This window comes from Thunnus maccoyii, chromosome 6 (genome assembly GCF_910596095.1).
Source record: "Thunnus maccoyii chromosome 6, fThuMac1.1, whole genome shotgun sequence".
Classification (NCBI taxonomy): Eukaryota; Metazoa; Chordata; class Actinopteri; order Scombriformes; family Scombridae; genus Thunnus; species Thunnus maccoyii.
The window spans coordinates 3958357-3983881 of record NC_056538.1 but is presented as its reverse complement, the minus strand read 5'-3'; the positions used below and the strand labels follow the sequence as shown (position 1 = coordinate 3983881).

At 38.1% G+C, this 25525-nt stretch overlaps 1 protein-coding gene across 2 annotated transcripts in view; it reads left to right on the top strand.

The window, feature by feature from the left end:
* The first annotated feature begins 14780 nt into the window (after positions 1 to 14780).
* LOC121898799 (ATP-binding cassette sub-family G member 4-like) overlaps positions 14781 to 25525 on the top strand; it is a 32099-nt gene continuing 21354 nt past the window's right edge. For both annotated transcript variants that reach the window (XM_042414234.1, XM_042414233.1), the window contains exon 1: positions 14781 to 15106. The gene's annotated coding sequence lies outside the window, so the exon portion shown is untranslated. The remainder of the gene's footprint in view (positions 15107 to 25525) is intronic.

The window sequence follows — 25525 nt, the reverse complement described above, 5'->3', positions numbered from 1 at the left end:
GTGTATGAAGTGCTTAACTAAAAGTTTAAATATAACAATCAGTAACTAAAGTAAACCTGTTTGTCAGTGATCTTTGTAACTGCAAAGAAACCAGAGGTAAACAGTAGTTATCATGATGCAAGATCCTGACAGTATGTCAGACTTCCTCAGTTATTAACTGTGTCATGTGTTCACACCGGCAAAGTGACAAAGTTAGACATAGTGAAAAAAGTCTGCAGTAGTATGAAGACTAAATCCGCTTGATTTTTGTGTCCCACAATGCATTGCACAAAGTAAATGGATAAACTGCTGGCAGCTGTAAAGAGAATAAAATGATGGTAATGCAGCTCCAGAAATACACATAAACATGTTTTTATTAGTGAGGTTGAAGTGGCAGTGGCATTTCAAAATGACAGTTTGATTCTGTTGAAACGCATATTATAAAGTTTAAGATAAAGTACATCATTTCCTTGAATACTGTACTGCAAAAACAGTGTACTTTGACAATTATTATATAATTCATGCATATATTATGTGTGGAAACATTCAGTCCTTTAGCAAAGGTCGCCTCTTCCAAAGGATGCATCTTTAAAAGCAGAACCTTTGGATGATTGAGGATGAGGAGGGTTGTGTTCTCTACAATAATGCAGCTTTTTTCAGCTGCATTTGGAGACACAGGACAGTCGTCTTGTTCTCCTGTTGCAGTATGAGTTCTTCAGTCTTGAAATACACAACATGAAATAAGAACACGTTCTTACTCCCAACTCGTCACATAACGAAGCTTGGTCTGGACCCCATGGCGTCACTTTTGAACGCACTGGGTACCCCTTTAGCGTCATTCTTCAACGCGCGGTATCACGGTAGTCACTGTTGAAAATAATTACATTTTATGGTGTGACAAGGCGGTGGTTAAAGTCTGGTTATGTTCAGGCACAAAAACCACTTGGTTAGGGTTAGGGAAAGATCATGGTTTGGGTTAAAATAGAAAATAAAATAAAACCGGCAAGATGGTCTCGAACCGCGCTGACTCTATGCTGATTTCCAACTTCTAACTTTCTGCCAACAACGTCACAAGCCACCCGCATCGAAAGTCTGTCAGTTTATGTAGATGTCAAGTGGAGTAACTCACATCACTTCAGAAATGTTGATATGATTTGTATTGTTGAAATGTTAATATGCTCCGTATTACAGGTGTTGAAATGTAGATATTCAACGTATCTGTGGTTTGCAGAAACATACAATGCCAACATTTTGCTCTATATAGACGTAATCGGTCTCATGGCGTCTCTTTCAGACGTTACGGGAGCTCAACAGAAGTCTATCGGACTACCCTGCACTTAAAAAAATGACTTTAAAGGGGTACCCCGGTGCGTTAAAAAGTGACACCACGGGGTCCTGACCAAGCTTCGATATGTGACGAGTTGGGAGTGAGAACGGGCAAGATGCTGATGCTAATGGAACACTGCTACTGAATGTCTACTCTGTCCGTCCTTGTCTCTGTTTCTTTTTTCATTTAGTCTTTTAGCCCAACATGTGCAGGTGACTTTGCAACTGTGTAGCTTCATATTTTGTGTATTATTTTACATAACACTTAGCTTTATAACATTTACTCATTGTCTGCAAATATTTTAGCAGCATGTTCTGCAAACTGTTTCAAGCTAATTTGCTCTTACTGTTATCAGTTTGCTCCAGTGGCCTGAATAAACCCAACATATCACTCCAAACGCTTTTAGTGATAATTACCAGCTGAAACAGTGTGTTTCCATCATGAACAAGCTACAAAAAAATCTGCTGGAACTGAGTGACACCTACTGTACTGTAGGAGTACTGACTCTGTGGGTCCTTCCAGCAGTTCATCCAATTTATGGAAAACATCATTGTTTTTCTTTTAACCCCCCCTCCTCCCTCCTCCCTTCTCTCTTCTACTTATTCTATTTTTTCTCTTCTCTTTCATTTGAGATCTCACAGTGCAGATGTCTGTGCTTGTAAAAATGGGAAAAAAAATTAAATATCGCTGTTCTACTGGGCAAATCCAGTTATAAAGTTAATAACAGTTATACACTCAAACAGACAAATGATTTATAGCAGCATGGTCCTGGTCTAGACTGTTAATAATGTTCATCTCAGGAAATCATTGTAAGAAATGGGTGTTCTGTGTTGGTAATTTAATCTCAGTCAGTCAGTTACAGCTGTTTTGTTGGAAGGCTCAGGGGTATGAAGGGAAAATGGAACTTTATTTCAAGAGACACTGTCCCCGTTTCTCTGACGGTCTGGATATTTGGCTGAACTGACCCTTCAAATACTGGTATTCAAGATTTCTGTTGCTGTTCTGATGACCAAATAAATCACTGTGTTTTTCTGTCAATTAGCCAATAAACCAACTCGGTCTCTTCAATCTGCATACAAATAACACAACGTTACAATTTCAAATTGTGTGCAGTGCATAAGCCAAAGTCCAATTTTGCATGCAGGCAATACAAAAATCCTTCCCATCAACTTCTGTGGAGAGCTGATGTGTACCCAGTGTTACAAGTTGGCTCCTGCTTGCAACAAAAGAAGAAACACACAAATATCAACTAGGAGGTTTTTATTTAGCCAAACTATAAATTAACATAATCATCAAGCAAACATGGAAATCAGTTATATCAGTTGTGCCAGGAGTGTGTGGATAAGTGTATCATGTGATGTGTGTAAAGTAAGAATCAAAAAATAAGGCCTGGCAGCCATCTTAAATACAGGTAAGCCAGGCTGTACAGGTGTGCCACATCTCCTCTGACAACCCTGCCCTTCACTCCGTCTCCGAGCACCCTGGAACATAACCCAACATAACAGACACACAGACCAAAACAGAGGGTAACCCCAGGGTCGTCACACCAGTCTCACTTCAAAAATGTGTAATAGCTACACTGGCCTGTGTCCACGTCACGTGACTGTCAAGTTTCTTTCATCGCTGCAAAAACAAACAAAATGGCTGCCATTCCTTTTATTCCCAGTGGAAAAGGCAATATTTTAAAATAGTTTTGGCATTAAAATGTGTTTTGATAACATTTCAAGCGAGAAATGTGCATTTTATTTTCATAATCTTCATTCAGTGAATGTATATAATGTTTAGTTTGTCAGTTATTACAGATTTTTGCAGGCTTTCTATTGTTGCTATGGTGGTTGCTATGGATGCTGCTGTTGCTGAAACCAAGTTGCATGTTGTGTAGTTATCTGAGCTGTTATGTTATTTGTGTTGTTTTATGTAACTGTTTGATGATGTTCTTTCAATAAAAAACATAGATTTTAGAGCGGCCCAGGGATGATCTGAATTTAAAATCCAGAATTTGAAGCTTTGCGATTGGCTGACCGGAGAACCTGTCTGTGAGTATTTTCCTCACTGTACCTGTGTTAAGGTTTTCTCTTAATGATATTGTGAGGACACCTGACGAGAGTGGCTAGGAAAGTGTAAGGAGGCAGACTCAGACTTGTTGAATGAGTAAAAACTGATTTATTCAGTGTAGTGTGACATATGACATCAGGGTTAGACAGTCGATTCCAACGCTGGCTCTGATCCCATGTTGATGTATGCTGGCCGCTGAATCTTCACCACTTAGTAAATTTCAGGATTATTTGGTCATTTACACGTGGGATATAACATCCAATTCCTGCAAACAAGATCCATGTAATTTATCTTAATTTGATTTACAATAAAATTACAAAAAAAACAAACAGACATTCACGGTTGACTCACCAACATTAGGTCTGATGATTTTGCCATCTGGTGTCTTGACCTGCAGCTCCCAGTAGGTATGGTCTTTATCATTTCCAGCCACACCGTTCACACTCTCCAAGTATGCGCCATAGTTTGGGTCCTCTGTGTAAGTGAACCTGGAAGACCAAAGAGAAGAACAATAGATGTCCACTAAGTGAGAAAAATCATCAACAGACCAACACAAATGATACGGGTTTTATAGATAATTGGCAGACTTTTTGGTGAAGACTTGGTCTAATTAGGAGAGACGGCATTCTCATATCTAGAAATATGGCTGAATTTATTAGTAGACAAAACCATGACAACCCAGAGTTTAGACCAGGAGGCAGAGCTGCAGTCCTACACGCTTCTCTGCGCTTCTATAAGAGCAGTTACCCACCCATTCAATTAAACGGAAGAGGAGTTATTCATAAAAATCTAATAAATTAAATTAACACCACCACTGCAATAGTACAACTAAATAGGAGAATTAAATGTGGACTCTTAAACATTAGATCTCTGTCATCTAAAGCTGTATTAATAAACAATCTGATCTCAGAATATCATATTGATTTATTTTGTCTTACTGAAACCTGGCTGTGTCATAAAGAATATGTCAGCCTAAATGAGTCCACTCCCCCCAGTCATATTAACACTTACATTCCTCGAGACACCGGTTGAGGAGGTGGAGTTGCAGCCACCTTCAACTCAAGCCTATTAATCAACCCTAGACCTAAACTTGATTATAACTCATTCGAAAGCCTTGTACTTAGTCTCTCACACCCAACCTGGAAAACTTTACAGCCAAATGTGTTTGTTACAGTGTACCGTACTCTGAATTTTTATCTGAATTCTCTGATTTTTTTATCAAACTTAGTCCTTAATACAGTAGGTGACGTCATGTAGACATTGATGATGATGGTCTTAGCACTGCATTTATCTCATTATTAGACTCAATTGGCTTCTCTCAGAGTGTAAATAAACCCACTCACTGTCTTAACCACACCCTCGACCTCGTTCTGACATATGGCCTTGAAATTGAACATTTAATAGTCTTTTCACAAAATCCTATTTTATCAGATCATTACTTAATAACTTTTGAATTCCTATTACTAGACTCCACGCCATTGGACAAAAATGTCTTCTCCAGATGTCTATCTGGTCAACCAACCAATGGTCAAGGCAGACGGCCGCCCACCTAGAGATGGGTTCTGCTCGAGGTTTATTCCCATTAAAGGGGAGTTTTTCCTTGCTGCTGTCACCAAGTGCTGCTCGTGGGGGAATTGTTGGGTCTCTGTTGGCTTTCTGGGACACTTGATTAGAATGGAACCATCGTTAATGTGAACCCAAACACCTATGCTATTCCTGCTAAGTCATAAAGTTAGTTTCATGTGTTTGTTGGAAACACAGTCTCTGGCTGATTTTTTTTATTCTTTCAAGCAGACTCATTTTGCTGAAAAATTATAAAAATAAAAAGTGTCTGCAGCTGCTTGTTCCAGGCAAAGAGTCAACATCATCACCAGTTAATGATCTATGCAGAGGAGATGGAAATCAAGAGACAGTATTGTTCTTAATTCTAGTATTATAAGTATTATATGGAAAAAATTCAATCAGACTCTTATATTCTCATATAACCTTGTTTAACTGCTTAACTCATATTTGCACAAGTAAGATAGAGGTTAGATTTATGCTTTATTGTTTGTATTTCCAAACCATATGTTTCAGTTTTACACAAAGCTATTACAATGAGGAGTGTTTGCTGAGAGTCAGATAGCAAGTTTGGCTGGAATCGCTGGAGTGTAAAGTTCCCCAAATCCAATAAACCTGTAACACCACAAACTGGTGTTGTACAGAATGACACTGCTTCAACATATAGAGAAATACAAATTTAGTTAATTTGTTATTTAGTTCTTCTAAATCTTCTTCTAAATGCAAAAAAAACAGTACCAAAAAAAACATTTTCAAACACTATTTGTCCTTGTACACATTAAATTCTGTGAGTTAGAGGATTTGTCTTCAACATAAATGTCACCACTGTAAAAAAAGACAAAAACACTGTTGTTTTGAATCACTATTGTTCTCTACAGAACTAATCAGAAACTGCTAGGTGCCAGGTGACAGTTCATGTTGTGATCTTACTTAAAGTTTGCATTTGAGTCCATGAGGCTCTTCATGGCACCCAGTAGGATCCCTCTGTAAACCACATGAGTGCGGTAGATCACTGGAGGGGTGTTTAGTACGCTGTTCTCCACCACCACATCAATGGGAACCTGTTTAGTTTCTGAGTGATAGATGACCAAAAACAGCAGAGGAGATTTTTGATATTCAGTAACAATGAAAATCATTTGAATTTAAGTTTTATGAATTAATCTGAAGTTTACCTAGAGTTAGAGTCCCAGGAAGCAGCAGCAGCAGGGCTGCAGGGAGCAGAGCAGACATCATCATCATGGCTGGAGGAAGGCAGCCTTATCTGACTGTGGCTGCTTTTATTCCAGTTATCACTGTTTACAGTCTGGAGTGGACTAAACTTTGTTGATCTTAGTTCCAACAAGCTGATAATGTTTTAGAGCCAGCTCAAATGTCACCTTCAGGTTATATAATGAAATATTGTGTGCGCTGCCAAATTTTATAAATTGCACAATGCACGATGAAATGCAACATCAGCTTTCTCTTTTATCACTTCCCAAGCTGGTTGTTTTCAAGGTTAAACTTCATACTCAGTATGGTTATGTCAATATTGAATGTTATGTTTTTTTCCCCAAAAAACTTTATTTGACCTTATGCTAAAAATTCAGTTTCCATGTAAGATTAGACAAAAAAACAAAAAACAAAAAACAAACTCAAATTAATTATTGTAGCCTAAATAATTTGCATAATAAGACCAATTTAACAAAATAGACATAAGGTCAGTGGGATGGCATAAATAAAAGAAAACAAAAGAAAAACACAATATCTTGGTCAAGACGTAGCTTGACATATCAGCTATTATCCACAGCAAAATAATTCCTTAACTCATTTATAAACTAAGTTAAAAGCAGGTTTCTGGTTTTTACTTTTTTACATTAATGAAGATAATATTTACCCATAATGATGATAGTATTAATCGTGTCAGGTATTTCTTTAGAGAGACTATCTACATAACCTAGAACTTAGATTGACTCAAGGGTGGGATATTGTTAATTTTGAATCTTAGCCAATCAGCCTCAGAATATTGGATGTTGTTTGACATTAGAATCAGCTCTCCAGTCTGCAACAGCCTTTGGCCACTTTCAGCTCATAGTTTTGTTTTACTGTTCAAATATAGTTTTACTGGTTTAAATGGTTGAGTCCCAGCAGCTCTCACCAACCCACCATATCAGACTTTCTTGCCAGCATACAAGCTCACATAAACCAAGAGTACGCTACCTGCCCAGCAGCTGGCAGACCAAACCAGAGGTCAAACAGCAGTGAATATGAGACATAATGCTCATATCATTTCCATGCCTATAAGATGTTATTCATACAGCAACATATGATTGGGCCCAGAAATACAACAAACATACAATCTAATCTTGCTATAATAGCTGTTGTATCTAGTAAACACTGTGAAAATGAAGATTTTGTCAAGATTACAAAAATATTAATGATCTCTTAATACAGCATGTATGTTGCTGGCACAACATGCATTGTTCCCACCAGATAATAACTTTTTCCAAAAAGAGGTAATTGTTAGTGAGTGTGCTTTTTCCAGCAGAGGTCTCTGTAAACCTTCATCCCTGTATTATTTGGAAACCCAGAATACAACTGCAATACTGTACTATATAATAATAATCCTGTATTTTAATGTAATTGTAGTGGTTGATGTGTTGCTCTCTATGTTCTGCTCTGATAATTACAGTTCACACTGACAGCAGCACACTGACCAACAGATTAGCAAAGTGTTATAATAATTGATGATTCTGTTAAAACATCAGAATACAGAGAAAATTTGGATTTTGCTGGGGAGATTTTTTTGATTAAATAAACAACCTTAACTTTAGTTGTTATAAGCTTTATTATGAATGTCCCTCAAACAATTACTCAGCTCAGAAGAATCAACAGCGACAGGGACTAAGGACCATTGCTTCAATACTTAAATTTACTTGAACCCTGTGATCATTGTTTACATACTTGAGTTGACTTAACTATTGTGACCTTCATTAAATGATGGATGTCATTTGGAAATATTTGATAGAACCTTCTTTGAAGCCTTTACTGTAATACACGCACTAAAGCTGTTTTATATGATGCCAAATCATTAAATCTGGGTTTTATGTACTCACGAAATATAAACAGTTTCTTTGTTATCTTCACTATAATATTGAACAGACTCCAAGTTAGAACAGGTAAACATTTCTTCATGAGCCAAAAACACTATTATGTATCACTTTAAAAGGGCATGAGATAACAAATATGTTTTACTTAATACGAACATTATGTTAAAAGCCATTCACACGGACCCGTGACACAAAGAAAAAACTGTCCATGCCAGTGTTATGATGAGGTCAAATTAGTTAAGCCAAAATTTAAATAAGATGATGGAAAAGGTGTCAGCAAATCAGGTTAAGAAATGCCTTGGTTCATCAACATTACACCACAACATGTACATTTGTTCACATCCAACCAGTAATACACATCTCTGATTCCACAAACTGACTATTGTCAAAGGGCAAAATTTTTTTCAGCTGTGTAAAACTACATGTCCTGCATATGGAAGATGAAATCTAACACAAAATTAGTTAAATTGCGTCAAAATTTAATAATTTATCGCCATTTTCATTCAGTCATATGTGAGACTGAAAATCCCTGAGCGTTGGGCAGACTATTTGATATGAGTTACATAATTTCCATTTCCATTTCCCTGAAACATTTGGCCTGATAGATAATTTACAGAGTTATTGAATAATTAATCTACAATCAGAATATAAATAAATGCAGATGCAAATAATTAATGAATAAAATAAACGCATTTTGCCAGTAGAAATGGGAGTGGGACTGATCTGTACCAACACATTCTCATTCCAACTCGTCACATCTGGACACTTAGTCAGGACCCCTTGGCCTTACGTTTTAACACACTGGGTGCCCTTTTTCAATCTGCAGTATCACAGCAGTTTGTGTATCTTCTGTACCTGCACAAACTGTTACAAATCACTGTTAAAAAACAATGATGTGTGACAACACATTGGTTAAGGTCTGGTTAGGTTTAGGCACAAATACCACTTGGTTGGGTTTAGGGAAAGATCATGGTTTGGGTTCAAATGATCTCTTAATGTACTGTGGGTTAGGTTAGGGTTAGGGTTAGGGTTAAGGTCAGTTACTTCCTTAAAGTTAGGCAACCTTCATCATCATGGCAACAGTAAACACTTGTTACAGTTTAAAAACAAACTGTCCCAACTCACGGTTGGAAACGTGACATTTGCGGTTGGAAACGGGAAGCAAACAGCAGTTCCCAGCAGCTATGTCCACTTTTTGCTACTTTTATCCAATATCTATATGGTGTCCATTTCAGACATTGTGGGAGTTCGGTAGACTTTAGAAGTCTACCGAACTGTGTCCTTCCTTTTTCCAACCCAATTTAGATGAAACCATGCCCACTACCATATGAGCTACCATATACCCCAAAATGCACTGCATCTCAGTGCGCAATGTATTTGCACAGCACAGCTCTTAGGTGATTTATCACTGGCTCTAATGTCTCCATAGCATTTTGATATATGATATAATTCCTTTTGGAAGAGGAAGAGACTAGATGCCCTGCATCCCCAGAATGCCTTGTGGTCCAATGAAGGCCGAGCACCTGTTGGGATGGGAGGGATGCTGAACATGACATAACAGCAAATCTGATGACGGGTAAAAGAGAGTTTGTTTACATTTGGTTTTAAAATGCATCTTGGGTGATTGGATCACAAGTGGACAGTGCTAAATACAAGTGTAAATGACCACCAAGATGCCACTTGCCAAGGTGGTCTGAGATACATTTGACTACATTCCTAGGATACTGGGCTTCTTAAGCGGCAGTCAAACCACAAACAACATTCACTTGTCCCCGTGAAATAGATGGGGCCTGAAGCATGCATGTGAACAGCTGTAGCTGGTGAGCTAACCACTAACACACTAGCTGGCCTGGCCGTGCTTGCTCTAGTCAGTCATAATAGCTCTCGGAGTTTCTCTTTACTGTTCTGTTTACTTCCACTTAGCATTTTGTTCATTGCACACTATTTAGTCCAATGAAAAGTTAATGAAGAGGGAAAATGAAGCTCTCCAAGCTAACAAGCTTGCTAACAGTCAGGTAGTAAACTCTTTAAATCATTAACTCAGTCGCCAACAGGACATTAACTTGACACAGTTTATTCAAAAGAAATATTTGTAGCATGAACTTCTGTCTCAAAACCATCTGCAGATAGCTCGTTTGTGAAATACTTTCCGCATTGACAAGGGAGTTTAAGTAGCGTTATAATTATTCCCACTGCTTTTCTTGGCAAGACACACCCTGTGTAGCATTCAAGCGCTATGATTGGCCAGGTGTCCATGCTTGTGCCGCCAGCCTGCTATTTCCTAACTGTATGTTCAGTGGGTGTTGAGTAATGAGAACCGTTAATTCTAAAGTACTATGAGTTAACAGTTTGAGTCAAGCATATAAGCTCTATTATGTGTAGCTTGGAAAATAGTGATATGGGGCACTGAATTTGATGAATTTACTGTTTATCAGATCACAAATATGATAAGAATTAGCACAACACACTGACTCTCTCTCACTCGCTCTCTTCTTCACTGTCTCCTCCTGCTGGCAATAAATTAATGGAAAGCAGCTGTCAGTTGTTTTAGAAGCAAGGTGGCTGTCTGGTAGCTCAGGCATCCCGTTTTGCCCTTTTTTTTCTTCCCTGTCAGGAACTGCTGCTGCTGCACCAAGAAGCCGCACTGCCGGTCACAGTGCACCATAGAATGGATAGACATGTTGCTGAGGTCCACTGTCTGAAATGCAGTTTCAGGGAGTTCTGGAGGTTTCGCCTCAGCTCCCAGTACTATCCTGCATTTCAGACGGTGGACCTCGGCAACATGTCTATCTGTCCTTCAGTGCACTGTGACTGGCAGTGCGGCTTCTCAGTGCAGCAGCAGTAGTTCTGGGATACGAGATCTGACAAGGAAGAAAGAAAAATTCAGTGCCTTATTTTGCTATTTCCCAAGCTTCACATAATACAACCTCTATGTTTAACTCAAACTGTTAACTCAGTCCTTCAGAGTTAACGTTTCCCATTACTCAACACCAGACACCCACTGAACATACAGCTAGGAAATAGCAGGCTAGTGGCGCAAGCATGGATGCCTGGCCAATCATAGCGCTTGAATGCTTCGCAGGGCGTGTCTTGCCAAGAAAAGCAGTGGGATCCATAATAATAATATAATAACAAGCTAATAACAGCTTCCTCCATTTTGGATTCTCTGGTTCTGCATATTCTGCATATATGATTATTCACAATGATGAAAAATGATAAAATGCAAAACAAAACTAGGGGAAAAATACAAATTCACTAAGTGACGACTGTTCAGACTCAGTACTACCTACTACTGCAGTGTACCGTACCAGAAGAAAGCAACTGCTGTATGTGACGTAATATGACGCGTTGTTGAAAAAAAAGCCTGTTTTAAGGGCGCTGCTCAAAATATGCTTACTTTTCTGTCTGAATTTCATACATTAACCTTACACAGAATTTGTAATGGAATTTGTCACAAAATTATGCTGTTTTAAATCCTGGCGTTACAATGCCTTGATCCTCACCCCATGGCTGGCAATTTATGATCTGAATATTTATGAATATAACACTCAAACAGCTATTGTCCCTGTCTGGTGCTTGACTATCAAGTCTGGTTAGAACAAGATGGATTGTGGTTTCTTTTCTCTATTGTTGCAGCTGAATTGGAGACAGATCAAACACAATCAGAATCTTTCTTTGGGTAAAAACTGAATAGTTTTCGGATATTATTATAATGACTCTTGAAAATGTAAAAACCCTACACCCAAAATATTAACCAAAATCATGATAATGTAGTATTCAAATGTCAAAGAGTATGTTGGCTTCTCTTGATGATACTGATGCTCAAAACACTGTAAGAGTGCCAAAATTAGAAACTGCACTGCAAACAGGACACCTCTTCAAGTCTGATTTGGTGCCATGTATGACAGAGAATGTGAATTACAAGGTTCCTATCCTGTGTGTGACAGCAGCCAGGCGTCAAACCCTTGAACCTGAGGGAAAAGTTACAGACAAATTAGCTCTTTGTTCCCTGCTGGGCTGGGTCATCTCTCCACACAGTTTTCTATTATTCTCCCTGGCCTCTACTACAATACTGGTACATATTGGTAAATTTCCATCACAGACTAAGAGCCCATATTTTAGAAAAATCACCACCACTAAAGGGGTTAGGATACTGTTCTCACTGGCTGTTGAACTGGGGAAACTTTGAATGGTGTGATGTGGAGTAGAGTGAGAACTTTCAAAATGTAGCTGTATCCAGTGGGGCTGCAACTAAGGCTTATTGTCATATTCGATATTAATCTATCGATCATTTTCTTGATTAATTGATTTGTTTTTTGGTTTCTAAAACGTCAGTCGACCACTGTTTCCCAAAGCCCAAAATACAACCTAAGATGTCTTACTTTGTTCCAACAGTCCACAACCCAAAGAACAGAAAAAAGAAACTAAAACCAGAGAATTTGGGCATTTTTTCTTAAAAAATGACTGGGTTATCGAAACAGTTGGTGATTTTTTGTCGATCGACTAATCAATTAATTGACTAATTGTTGCAGCTCTAGTATATAGTGTCATTGGGATTCCTTCATCTGTCGCCTAAACCCAATATTGAGAGTGACCCTTACACTGTATGATCATTAGAAGCACTTAAGTGTGTAACCAACACATTTTATGTGCACAGAACCAGAATATACCCAACAGTTCAGTTGGGCATATTCCAGGTTTTACTATAGTCGAGGAGGAACTGTGCCTCAAAAGGTTTGAAGTAACACAAACAAAGGCTCTGCCTCACTCACACCATGAATTTAGGGCTATTACTGAACATATACAGTAATATGCAGCAAGAACATAACTTAAGGTGGGCATGATGTTCTTTCCCTTTGACCTAACTGCCACTTTAGTGGAATACTGAGATTCAGTGTGAGAACATACTGTAATTACAGGACCATACAGTGTTGGCATTAGTATTTTTACTTTCTTAAGCAAGAGTTGGGCCAAATATATAAAATTATGTGATATGTGTGTTTTATTATTACCCATAATGCAGATTAAAGAATGTGCTGACTTGAAAAAAAACCCAACTCAAATACACTCATCTTCATCTCAGGATGGCTGACATTCATGTTTAAAATTAAGTTTTGGTATAGAAATACTTGTGTCATCTGGTTTTAATACCTTTTATTTTACCCACACGGTTAATGTGACCGATTTTCAAATCATCCAAAGACTGTATTTGTTCAATGGATTAATTATCAAGCCACTTCCAGACTGTAGAACAGTTTACTCCTCACTGACAGGTCTTCCCTATGCAGCATCACTTTTAATCCTGCCTTAAGACACACTGTTCAGCCATTACACACCTTGGCCAGTATTTGTTGTTTTTACACGTGGCCTATAAATAAATCGACTGGGAGTATATTTCCTTAGTTTAGGACAGAGTCAAGCCCTGACATTATCTTGCCATATCAAGCGAGGGGATAATAGTGAATGTTACAGACAGTATTTATGACAAGCCTCCTCTCCCTAGTGTGTAACAATGTAACCTTTCACCAGATTTTGACACCCTGACTTTTTTACTGACTACAGGTTTTGAGAATGTCCATTTGCAAACAAGCCTTTTCTCTTTCTCTTTTTCTTCCTGTTTAAATCCCCATTCATAGCAGACATCACTCTGGGTGTGAAGCAACTAGTCATCCCTGTTTGACACCAGGTGTGTTCACTGCAGAATTCCTCCCCTCTGGCAAGTTAGAGGGACAGTCACAGATGAATGAGAGACAAGAGGAAGGGGAGGGAGGAGAGCGACAGAGAGAATAGCATCTATCTGTACATTGTATGGGGTTATGTATTTTTCAAGTCTGAACTTGTCAGACTCATATTTAGCAGTGGATTCAGTCTCTCAGATATGCGGCCCTTGTTGACGGGTTGTGGCTTGTTGCCATATTTGTCACATCTAAAGACTTTGAGGAATTTGAGAGTGTCTCCAACTTCCACAGGATGTGTCGGGGCTCCCTACACACATACACACACGGAAGAGGGATAACTACTATATCTCTACTGTAAACTGACACTCATGTTCTACGGGAATACGTGGTATTGTGTTTAAAAATAATTTCAATTAATATGAACGTATTATTTTTTATTGTTGAACCATTTAGGATCTATAAAACCCGATAGGGTACAGTTTAATTTCAGTTTGATGGGAAGTTCTTACATTCTAACAGAAAAATAAAATAAATTGAACAAAAAGACTTTGTGGCAGCTTTTCCCAAAGCTTTCAATTGCATCTCATGATCTTTCTTAGTGAATGGTGTTTGCCTAGTTGAAGTTTGTACAAACCAACTGAGCAAACTCCATCTGCTGATGAAGAACATGAGATGTGGTTAAAGGCTCTGGAAAAAGCTAGAACTGTAAATGGAACTTGAGTTCAGATTATTATTATTATTATTACAGTTTTGTTATTTTTTGACTAAAATGTATTCACCAATTTATAATGATTATTATTTCAGAGATGATAATACAGTATTTGATTTACTTTATATTAAAGTGAAAATATTTTAAAGTAAATGCAATTTTACAGAAATCAGAATCATATTTTGATGCTAATAAATAATAATTATGAACAGAATGTGCTCATACACTGCATCTAGGCTATTTGAGCACATTTAACAACTGTCACCTGAACTTACTATAATTGTAGGTAATATTATTCAACTCTGCGAACTTTGTGACGTGAATAGATGGGAAATAAGTCTACAGGCTACAGTTAATAGGTGGTAGAAATGTGGCTTACATAAACATAAGCCTACAGCTGTCACCCGTGATAAAGATTATAAAGGCAGAAATCCACATTTCTACGAAGCAGAGGAGTCATTTTCCGACCATGTGACCCGGCTCTGTCTGTACAGTAGCTCAGTGTCTCCCTCCTCCATCCATCCTGCTACGTCCCGACTCATCCACCCCTCCTGTCCTGATCCGCCCTCTCCGCTCCGCGTGCAGCGCTGCTGTAGATGCTGCAGAGCGGAGCAGACAGTGTTTGATAGTGAATGCAGCAGCCGGGGAGGATAACAACACCCTGACACACACCGCGAAGGACAGCGATACTTAGTACCCGACAGCAGTCAACGTAAGCTCTCTATTCCGCTTCTCTCTCCTCTTTGTGTTTATCTCCTCCTAACAAGTGTTATTGTTGTATCTAACGTGACTCCTCTTTCCCTGTGGTGGATGTGTCAGCTTCCAGGCTGCCCTCTGTCCACTCAGACCACTGTCTCAGTAGGCTACATGTTCCGAGGGATTACGCAGTTATTAAATACACGAAAAGAGTGTCAATATTAATAAAATAGATTAGAATACCCTCCAAATGTGGTGTAATAAGCGGTTATTAAGCACTGCATTTTAAATATAGCCTATATTAACGCCTTTATCATCAAGATAAGCTAACTTATGTCAAATTCACTGTAATTAGCCTCATAAAAATATTAATGCGACATTTTACCCTAGTTATTGTTCATGTAATATGCATCAGCCTGGTTAATATTAATTCAGAGAGTTTGTGAACTTGTGTTCATCTGTATTCAAACCTGTTTAACCTTATTAAATGACATTTGAGTTATTTTGGCAAACAAACATGATTGACTGACTTTGAGTTACTGTCCATCCAGTGACTTTGACTTGAAGAAAGAGTTTTTTGTCCTTTTTTTGTCTTTTTAGTTCTTATACATACTGTAGATAATTTTTGACCTGTAAGTAGGGATGCATTGGAAGTTACACTCTCCCAAACTCTATGAAATAATTTACTGTTTCTGACACTCAGCTCATGGTCAAACTCAAGCACAGAGGACCACCCAAAACGACAGATTTGTTCATATAACTTATAGTGATTGCTGACAAGTTGTATTTGATCCTCTACTTTATTTATCCGTTTATTGCTGAGATGAATGCTATTGTTAATCATTTTCTTCCCTTTGAACTCACAAAGAAAGGCAACCCTGCCCCCCTCCCTCACATTTCAGACCCATTTCAACATATGAGTGAAAAGTTCTGCTTTAGCTTATGGAGCCTGTGTTGTAGCTCAAACTAGGAATGTACGTGAGCTTTTAGTTTTTTTTTTTTTCTATCAAAGCCTCTCCAGTGTATTAACTCTCATTCTTACAAAGTCATGGGAGAACAGCACTGTTAACCTACTTCCCTGGGTCTGATCTTAATATCCTTATGTTCAGTCTTCTCATGTTATGTAAGAACAGCCAGTCTTTCTCACTACAGTATGAGGCTGCTGTTCACTGGCAGAAAAATCAGACACTGTGTAAGGTTTGCTGCTGTCATGTTCAGCTCCTCTGACTCTTTTCTACTTGCTGCTGTGCCCACTAGATGTTATCATCCAGTTGACACAACAGTATTCATTTTTACAGTGTATACTGGCTTTGACAAGACTCCCAGAAGTCTATGAGTCATCTTTCACCATCTTTAGAGGTGCTCATTACATCTACCTGCAATCTATGCAGGACACATTTATGTACAGAAGTGAGGTCAGAGTGTCTCAGCCATATTGTTTGTGACTGTAGGAAGTTTTACATAGAAAGCAAAATCCCACCTAAAGTGGATAATTCATTTCAGTGATTTAATATCATGTTGTCCACAGAGACAGTGATGGAAAGTAACTAAATAAAACTAAAAAGTTCTGTACTTAAGTACAACTTTGAGGTACTTGTACTTTACTTGAGTATTTCCATTTGATGCTACTTTATACTTCCACTCCACCACATTTCAGAGGGAAATATTGTACTTTCTACTCCACTACATTTATTAAACAGCTTTAGTTACTTTTCAGATGAAGATTTGACACAATGGATAATATAACACGCTTTTAAAATACAACACATTGTTAAAGATGAAACCAGTGGTTTCCAACCTTTTTGGCTTTTGACGTCTTACAAAAAGCAGTGTGTAGTCGGGGTCACATTTCACATGTCTATGAGTTGTTAACAGCTCCACCAAACAGTGATTTTTCCCTCTAAACTTCTCACATGCTTTCATTTCAATAAATGTTCAAATGATCCAATATTTCACCAAAAATCAAAGATTAGAGAAAAAGTCCAAAAACTGAAAACAGATTTGTGTATCAGAACTTTGTTTTTTCTTCTTTCCTCTCCCATTAATCATCTCACGACCCCTCAGATTTATCTGCTGACCCTTTGGAGGGGCCTGACCCCTAGGTTGGGAACCACTGGACTAAACTAGCTAACTGTATATAAAGTAGTTGAAACTAGCTCCACCTCCAGCAGCTACAACAGTAACATGCTGCTCTAACACTGATGCTTCACTATTAATAATCTAATGATGTCATATATAATAATATATCAGTCAGAGGCACCAAACCACTACTTTTACTGCAATACTTTAACTACATCAAGCTCATAATACTTATGTACTTTTACTGTAGTGGGATTTTTCATGCAGGACTTTTACTTGTAATGAAGTATTTTTACATTGTTGTATTGGTACTTTTACTTAAGTAAATGATCTGAGTACTTCTTCCACCGCTGCCTGCAGAAGAAGTGTGGTCTCCAGCCACAGAGTATTAAACATATTACCACAGATGACAACACACCAAACATTATCAACCAACATACAAATGATCAAAAAGAACAAACAGTATATGAATGTATATGAATGCTGCTGTATAGAATAGCAGTATTGGGAAATATATATCTTATATATCTTGTGGTTTTCTTAGCAAGTACTTGAGGGGGAAAACCTTGAGGTCATGCAACCTGTGGAAACTTGACGGCAGAAGAACACTCAGTCGTTGAAGCTTTTGTACAAGGTCGTAACACAAAAGACTCATTAAAAATTGTGGAACAATCATTATTGAATCGCAGATTTGAAAAGAATCCATTTTCTTAGAAGGAAGAGCTGCGTCTGCACTATTTTTAGAGATCTGAGGTTCAAATATGATCAAGCACAACATTTATAGTTCTCCAGCTCAGTGGCATCACCACTGTACAAATAGTAACTTTCAGACATATTCAGCCTGAAAATAAATATTGTAATATACTTAATAGATTCCTGGCTTTGACATAAATATTGCAAATTGTCTTTATCAGTTGCTCATGTGCTCTTTGAGGGGAAACAGGAATTTCCCCCCAAATTACAATTTTTTTCCCAAGCTGCTGTAAATCTGAACATTTTATTTCCTTCTGCGTTCTGAGTCTGAAACCTCTCAGTTCAATTGGGAAACATGTCACATCCAAAGGGTCATGAATAGAATATAAAATGCTTTGTGTCTGTTTTTGTGCTGAATCTGATTTTCAGACTGGTTTTGTGGTGTACTGAGTGTGAATAGAGGTGAGAAAATACAAACTAAGGGAGAAAATGCATTTGAAAAGTGATACTTTTTCAACTTGCATCATTGCCAGGCTGCAACTCCAGTTCAAAATTGCTATAGAATGAAACTTTTTGTGAGAACAAAGTAAGTTTACTGATTGCTATTAAACTATGACCCCATACAAAGGAAGTGATCATTTTCCATCCTGCTCTGTGTGGAATTATTAATTATTATTAATTAACTGAGTAGCATTAGCAGTTATATACACTAGATATATCACACTTACAACTTAGAATATGAGATATCACCAGTTGCGCAGTTAGCCACTGCGTCACCCAGTAATCAAATCAAAGTCACATGCCATTAGCCCAAGAAATATGTCAAAATGGACTGTCATTTTTAAGTATGAATCCTCAACTTATAGCTTTAACGTCCACACTAGACCAGCTAAATCTGAAAATGCCATTTATGTGTGAATGTGTCCCGCTCTCAGGTCCTTTTTATATCTCAAATGCCAAAACCAAAGGAGCATGGCTAAATCTCTTCTTTATCTTCTTTTTGCTGATGAACAATAAAAAATAGCCATCTTGCTCTCCATCATCACATTTACTGTGTTTAATACAGACAAACTCTAACAATAATAATTAAGTTACTCATTTACATATTTACATAATATCATTTTACTGTATCTGTTGTCAGACAACTGATTGAGAATAAAATTATTAATTTGATCATGGTGTCAAACAAGCTACATATTAAACAAGTGAACAGTAATTATTGTGCTGCTCATCATCAAATCATTATGTTACAGTGACAAAATAAACATAAAGTTAATAACAGCTGCGTATGCACATTTAAGATAAGTTGATTAAAGGCAAGAGAAACTAGGCTTTTCAGCAGGGCTGCAGCTAATGATTATTTTCATTATCGATTAATCTGTTATTTTCCCAATTAATCAATTAGTCAAATGTACTATAAAATGTCAATCACTGTTTCCCAAAGCACAAGAAACTTAAAATGTCTTCTTTTGTCCCGACCAACAGTCCACAACCCAAAGACATTCAGTTTACTGTCATAGAGAACTGAAGAAACCAGAAAATACTCACATTGGAGAAGCTGGAATCAGAGAATTTGAACATTTTTTCTCAAGCAAAATCACTCAAAACAATGAATTGATTATCAAAATAGTTGAGTCGTTTTCTGTCACTCGACTAATTGTTGCAGCTCTACTTTTTTAGCCTTACTTACACTGTCTTAATGTTAGCCCTGGGATTCTTATTTTTGGAGAAACCTATTGTATACTAATCTGTCGATTTAAACTTAAAGCCCCCCACCACTTAAAAAAGTGTTTTTCTTATTGTAACTCCATTTGGTTTGAGCTTCACTCTGCAGAATGATGTATGTGCAGAGTTAGTTTTCAAATTCATCTGCTGAAGGGGGAAGCTTTGCACTGAGAATGGACTTTTCAGAAGTAGGAGACATCTTGTGTCCAGCAGTTACACTTTAAAAATAAACAGTATTTTTATATTCATATATTCTGAAATGAGGGGGGATTAGGTAAATTGAAGAGTTTTTGAGGTCATTCCAGTTAAACCAGGCAAGCAGCATGATTTTTTTTATCATTACTTTGATGTCTCCATTTAGCTGTGTGGACCTGACCACATTATTTGGTTGTAATTGGCCTTTAATCCAGCTATATTTGGGGCATCACGTCTTCAAATCAGATAGAAGTGTAATAGTGGTACTGTAGATAATCTGTAGTGGTATGACCCGGGTCACTGAGTTCTCTCCGTCTCCTCTCCCCTCTGTGGACCTTCCCTCTTGTCCAGAACAGTTGAGACCCATCCAGGTTGACTCGTGACATGTTGGCATACGTAACATGTCTCTCCGTTTCCCTGCCTCCTCCTTATCACTGCCCTTTGACACCCAGAAAAGACTTGTACTGACATTTCTCTGGCTTCTCTTTCCATGCTGTCAGTGAAATGCGTCTGCGTGGAGGTGTGATGTGGAGGCCAAGTGAAGGAGCAGTCAATTCCCATACATTAGCTTGGCTTGGTGCTTGGTAGTGTACCTGAGGCTGCAGATTTTTTCCCAAGCCGGTAACTGTAGCCCCCTTCTGCTTCGAGCAGATCAAGGGTAGAAAAGAAAGTTGATTTTAATCCCCAAAGGGATTAAGAACCCCATGAGTGATTAAATGAGACTTCTGTCTCAAAAAGGACAAATTACTGTACCACCTCAGACTTGGGAACCGTTTTTACAGTGGTCTGCGCAGAACAAAGTAGATTAGACGTATCTCCATTTCGATGATCATTAATCACCTCGCGATCACAGGGGAGACTGCATATTTCTGCTGCTTAGAGCCCTGCCAGGACAATGGAAATGGATTTTGTCTGATGGTGGTCATATCAAAGCTATCTTTTCCCAGGAAACATATATACATTTCCATTGAAGCGGGACTAATAATGACGTAGAAGCAGTGGAGGTGTTCAGTACATGTCAGAGCAAGTCTTTAACACAACACAACACAAGATGAACTGACCCTACTGAATCATTTTCACTGACCAAATATGTAACTTTTTGTATTGGAACTCACCTGAAAATGATACTTATCAACTCAGCTGTTTCTTCCTGTTTAAAGTTTACAGAAAGACTGTGAGAGCCACAGCAACCATCATGATGTGATTAAACTGTAGACAGGTGGCTTGTATTGGCCTTTTTTTGTACTGAGCTGAATAGTTTAAAATGGAATTAATGTAACATACTGAACTGAAGACAGTCGGAATATATTCATTTATTTATTTATACTGCCATGCAAATGCTTACTGATGTGCATAGTGATATGCCTTTGAATGCTGATGCATTCTGCTTAGCTTAGAAAATGAATAAACAAACATAATCAGTGACTACGGATCTTTAAAATGAACCAAACAAAATTATTCAAAGCAGCAAAGTGATAAGTGGTGATTTCTACCTCTGATTGCCAGTATCAGTTACTTATTCTAGCACTCACTACTTTGCAAGGCTGGCTTTTAATATTTAGAGAGCAAAACTCCTATTATATTTTAAGATTTTTAAAAAAAACTGTAAAGCCATCCAGTTTACAGTTTTAATCAGTGATTCCACTCCCTCAAATGTCAATATTTGCTGGTCATCTTGGCATACTATGGTATTAAACAGAATACTTTTGGGTTTAGGACAAGTGGTTTCACAAAACAAACCATTTGGAGACATAACCTTTGGCTTAGGGAAATTGTGATGGGCACTTTTCAATATTCTCTGACATTTTAAAAACCAAAAATGTATTTATTTTTAATTTTTATTTATTAGTTGCAGCCCTAATTATATTTAACATCTGTAAACAGCTGTAAACAGCTGTAAAATATTCACTGCAAATGCAAAATGTTCGTACTGACTGAATCTACAAAATATTCATGGCCACATTACTTCATTTGTTTTTCTGTCAGTATCTGCTCCCAGCAACCAAAGTATTATAAATGTTTTTATCATGTTTAAGGAACTCAAAACACTTGGTTACGGCTAACATAAGGGAAACATCATCTTGGTAAAATATTTAAAAAGTCTTCTTCTCTGTGACTTTTCACTGCAGTGAAAGATCCCACTTCTTCCTGCTCTAAAACAAAACCTTGCCAGTTGTCCAGACAACAACTCCTCCAAACTGGATTGTAATTTATGCGAATCATGGTTGGTTTGTTCTCACCTATTAGAGGCCTGACTACAAATCTGTTTATCATAAGAGATATCGAGCTGTCTGTTCCTACCAGGCAGTGGGTGTCTACGCAGGCACACATGCTCTCACACACACACACACACACAGCCTTCTGAGACATGCTGTTACTCACCACTGTCTCTGCATCATCAGCACTGTGCAGACATTCAGAGGAAACAGCAGCCTGTCTCTTCCATCTGATTGCTGTATCTGTGTAATTGTCTATTGACAGTGATGCAGGCTCAGGAACAGGACTGTGTGTGAGAAAAAACATGAAAAAAGAGTTTATGTTTAATAAAAGTGTGGGGAAACATTGCCCTTACACTATTATTGCTTGCACAGATTAATGCCACTGGATCTGTGTTAATAATATGACTTTCCTGAGACAAAAGGGGGAGGCAGCATGGATGTATTATAAGAACTGGCTATTGGACTCAGAGATGGCGCCTATTCAATCGAATGAGAATTGGTTGCCAAGCACAGTTAGCCATTAGCCTTGTAATTAGTTTTACAAATATAAAACTTTCATGGATTAAAAAAATCATAATAGAAAGAATCGTAATTTACCTTATTTGCAGTTGGAGGTGTCCTGTCAACAGTTGAATAGATGTCTCCTTTATAATAGCCATGTACAGAAGAGTTTTTCACTGCAACACCACGAGTGGTCACTAGGACAAATTGGCAGCATGGCTGACCGGTGGCGCCATATCAGTGGGTGCTTTTCATTAAGCTAACGTGTCTCCTCGCTTTCCTCACTCATGTCTCTTCCTCGCTTCTTAGCTCCTTGAAGCAAGGGTGTGAGAGAGAGATGCAAGTTACAAATGCGAGGACTGAGGAATTTAATTCATCAAAAGGAACGTCCTCGCTCACTCCAGCATCATTTTGAGGAGACCGCAGCTACTCATGATGCACAGCACCTCAACTGTCAAATATGTAGAGGTCAGCTATCAATATGTAGAAATGATTAACAAACAGTTTAAACTCTAAAGTTTAAACTTAAAATTCATGTAAAATTAATGAACACTTTAAACTATTAATAATTTCTACAACATTGAGAGCTGGAAGGAAAACACCTGATAACTGCTCCAATTTTTTATTATTTGATTATAGATCTATAGCAGCGTCTGGCTGCCACAGAATAAGACGCAAATTCACTTCAATTCAGTTCAATTTTATTTATATAGTGGCAAATCATAACAGAAGTCATCTCAGGGCACTTTTCACATAGAGCAGGTTTAGACCGTACTCAAACACTAAATTTACAGAGACAACATTCCCCCATGAGTAGCACTTGGCGTCAGCAGCAAGGAAAAACTGCCCTGTAACGGGAAGAAACCTCAAGCAGAACCAGGCTCTAGGTGGGCGGCCATCTGCCAATTTGATTCCATTAATTACTAAAAGAACAGAACTGAGGAAAAGGAGAAATAAAAACAGCTGTAGCCTGCAAAATATGTTCAAATAAAATATTTCTTATTTAGTTTGTGAAAGTCTGACATCCTTTTCAGGCTCAGGTTGTTATTATAGGAGACACGAGGCAATGTCATATTTTCCTGAAGGATCTGAGACATACTTGAAACAGAAAAGAAGAGAGGAGAAGATAAAGTTACAAGAGTGTTTTTTATGGTTGAATCATAATTCTGTAATTTTTATTCTGTGTATAAATAGGAAAAGCTGATATTGGTGCTTTCAGTCCAGTTCCACATGTAGTTTTCCTGGTCTGCTGTGTTACAACAACAGCCTGACTGTTAATGTACCGTCAGATCAGCTGAACAATTAGTAAACACATTGGATCAAAGGGGTGTTGCTATCCAGTAGAAAACATCTGCAGAGGATACACCTCTGGTTCCTCACTCTAAACTCCTCCAGGAGCCTCCTCTCTCCTCGCTCTGCGTCTCCTCTGAGGTGCTTTGAAGGGATTGGAAGATCCTTGATGATTGCAGAGGGAGAATGGTTTCTGGGTCACATCCGGAGGACAGAGAGAGGAGAGAGGATGCGAGGAAGCATAAATTGGCTAAATGAAAAGCACCCCAGTTCTTATTATACATCCATGGGAGGCACCCAACCACTTCTCATATTTATACACTAGATGACATCATCAATGCTTTCACTGGGTTAGACCAAGCATGGAAGGGAGGTAAATTATGCAAAGTCATTGATGTTGATTGTGATCTGTTTCTATATGGTCACAAATGTGTCCTAGATTTACTCCTGCTGATGGAAGAGTCTGTGGGTACATCCAAATTCCCTTAAACTGCATTTAAGTTTCCGTCACTTGCGTCTTTTCCTTGCGTCTTAGTCCCTCCCACTAAAGATGTGAGGAGAGAGGAAACAAGGAAATATATTTTTAAAGAAATGAGACGTCCTTTCCTCTGAAGCATCACATGAAGTGACGTCAGTCTCTGATGATGGCAGCCGCTGATCACAGCTGGATCAGCCGTCAGTCAGCTTTAACAGCTGTAGAGACTTTTGATTGAGTTTGTGTCTGCATGCATGTGCACCGTGCTAATACTAATAAAGGTGCACAGTTATTACTGCCAGCAGCTGTTTTCTATCTTTAGCCTTTTACCTGTTTGACAAACACCTGCACATGAATAAAAACCTGCATTCTGTACTTAAACTGTGTACTGTGTCCTGCTCAGAGGCACATGAACCATTTCTACTGGCTAAATGCGTTTATATTATTTATTAATTGTTTGCACCTGTATTTATTGATATTCTGATTGTGAATTCATTATTTAATAACCCAGAATATGATTAGGATGTCTTTTGAACACTGGAAATTATTTATTAGGCTAAATGTTTCAGGGGAAATGGAAATTATGTAACTCATATCAAACCTGATGCTCAGGAATTTTCAGCCTCATGTGACTGAATGGAAATGATGATAAATGATGTAAAATATAAAAGTGTTTAGAGTGTTTCTTGCTAACAGACAGACTGTCCCTTACTTTAATTGTATCCATAACAAAAATTAATAGGAGAAATAACAGATCATGAAAAGAAAAAAAATTCTAATAAATTAAGAAAGTTGTTTGTAGTTCTTTTGTTGATCAGATTTTTAACAATATGGTGAATCAGAAAACATAAAATACAAAACTTGGGGGTGATACACTTGAGTTTAATCTGTCATCTGTTTCCACTCAGTGATGTTGTGAAGTATCAGATCAGTTTGATCAGCTGCAGCGTCTAATCAATAACTGATATCCAATAAGGGGGCACGTCGGCTGGTAAAAGACTGAAGGCTGCTCTCTATATCCTCGCTCATAGCTCCTCAGAGATCCGTCCTTGCTCCTCGCTCCTCAAAGCAGAAACAAGCGCTTTGGGATGGCCTTCAAGATGGCGGAATGGAACGGTTTCTGGGTCAAGTGAAAATTGAGGAGCGAGGAACGATCAAATAAAGGAACTGAGCTGCACCTTAAATAAGCAGTTGCTTTTGTCTGTTAAAGGAGTTAACATCAGTGTGTAGCTGTGTGTACGTGATGTTAAATTAACAT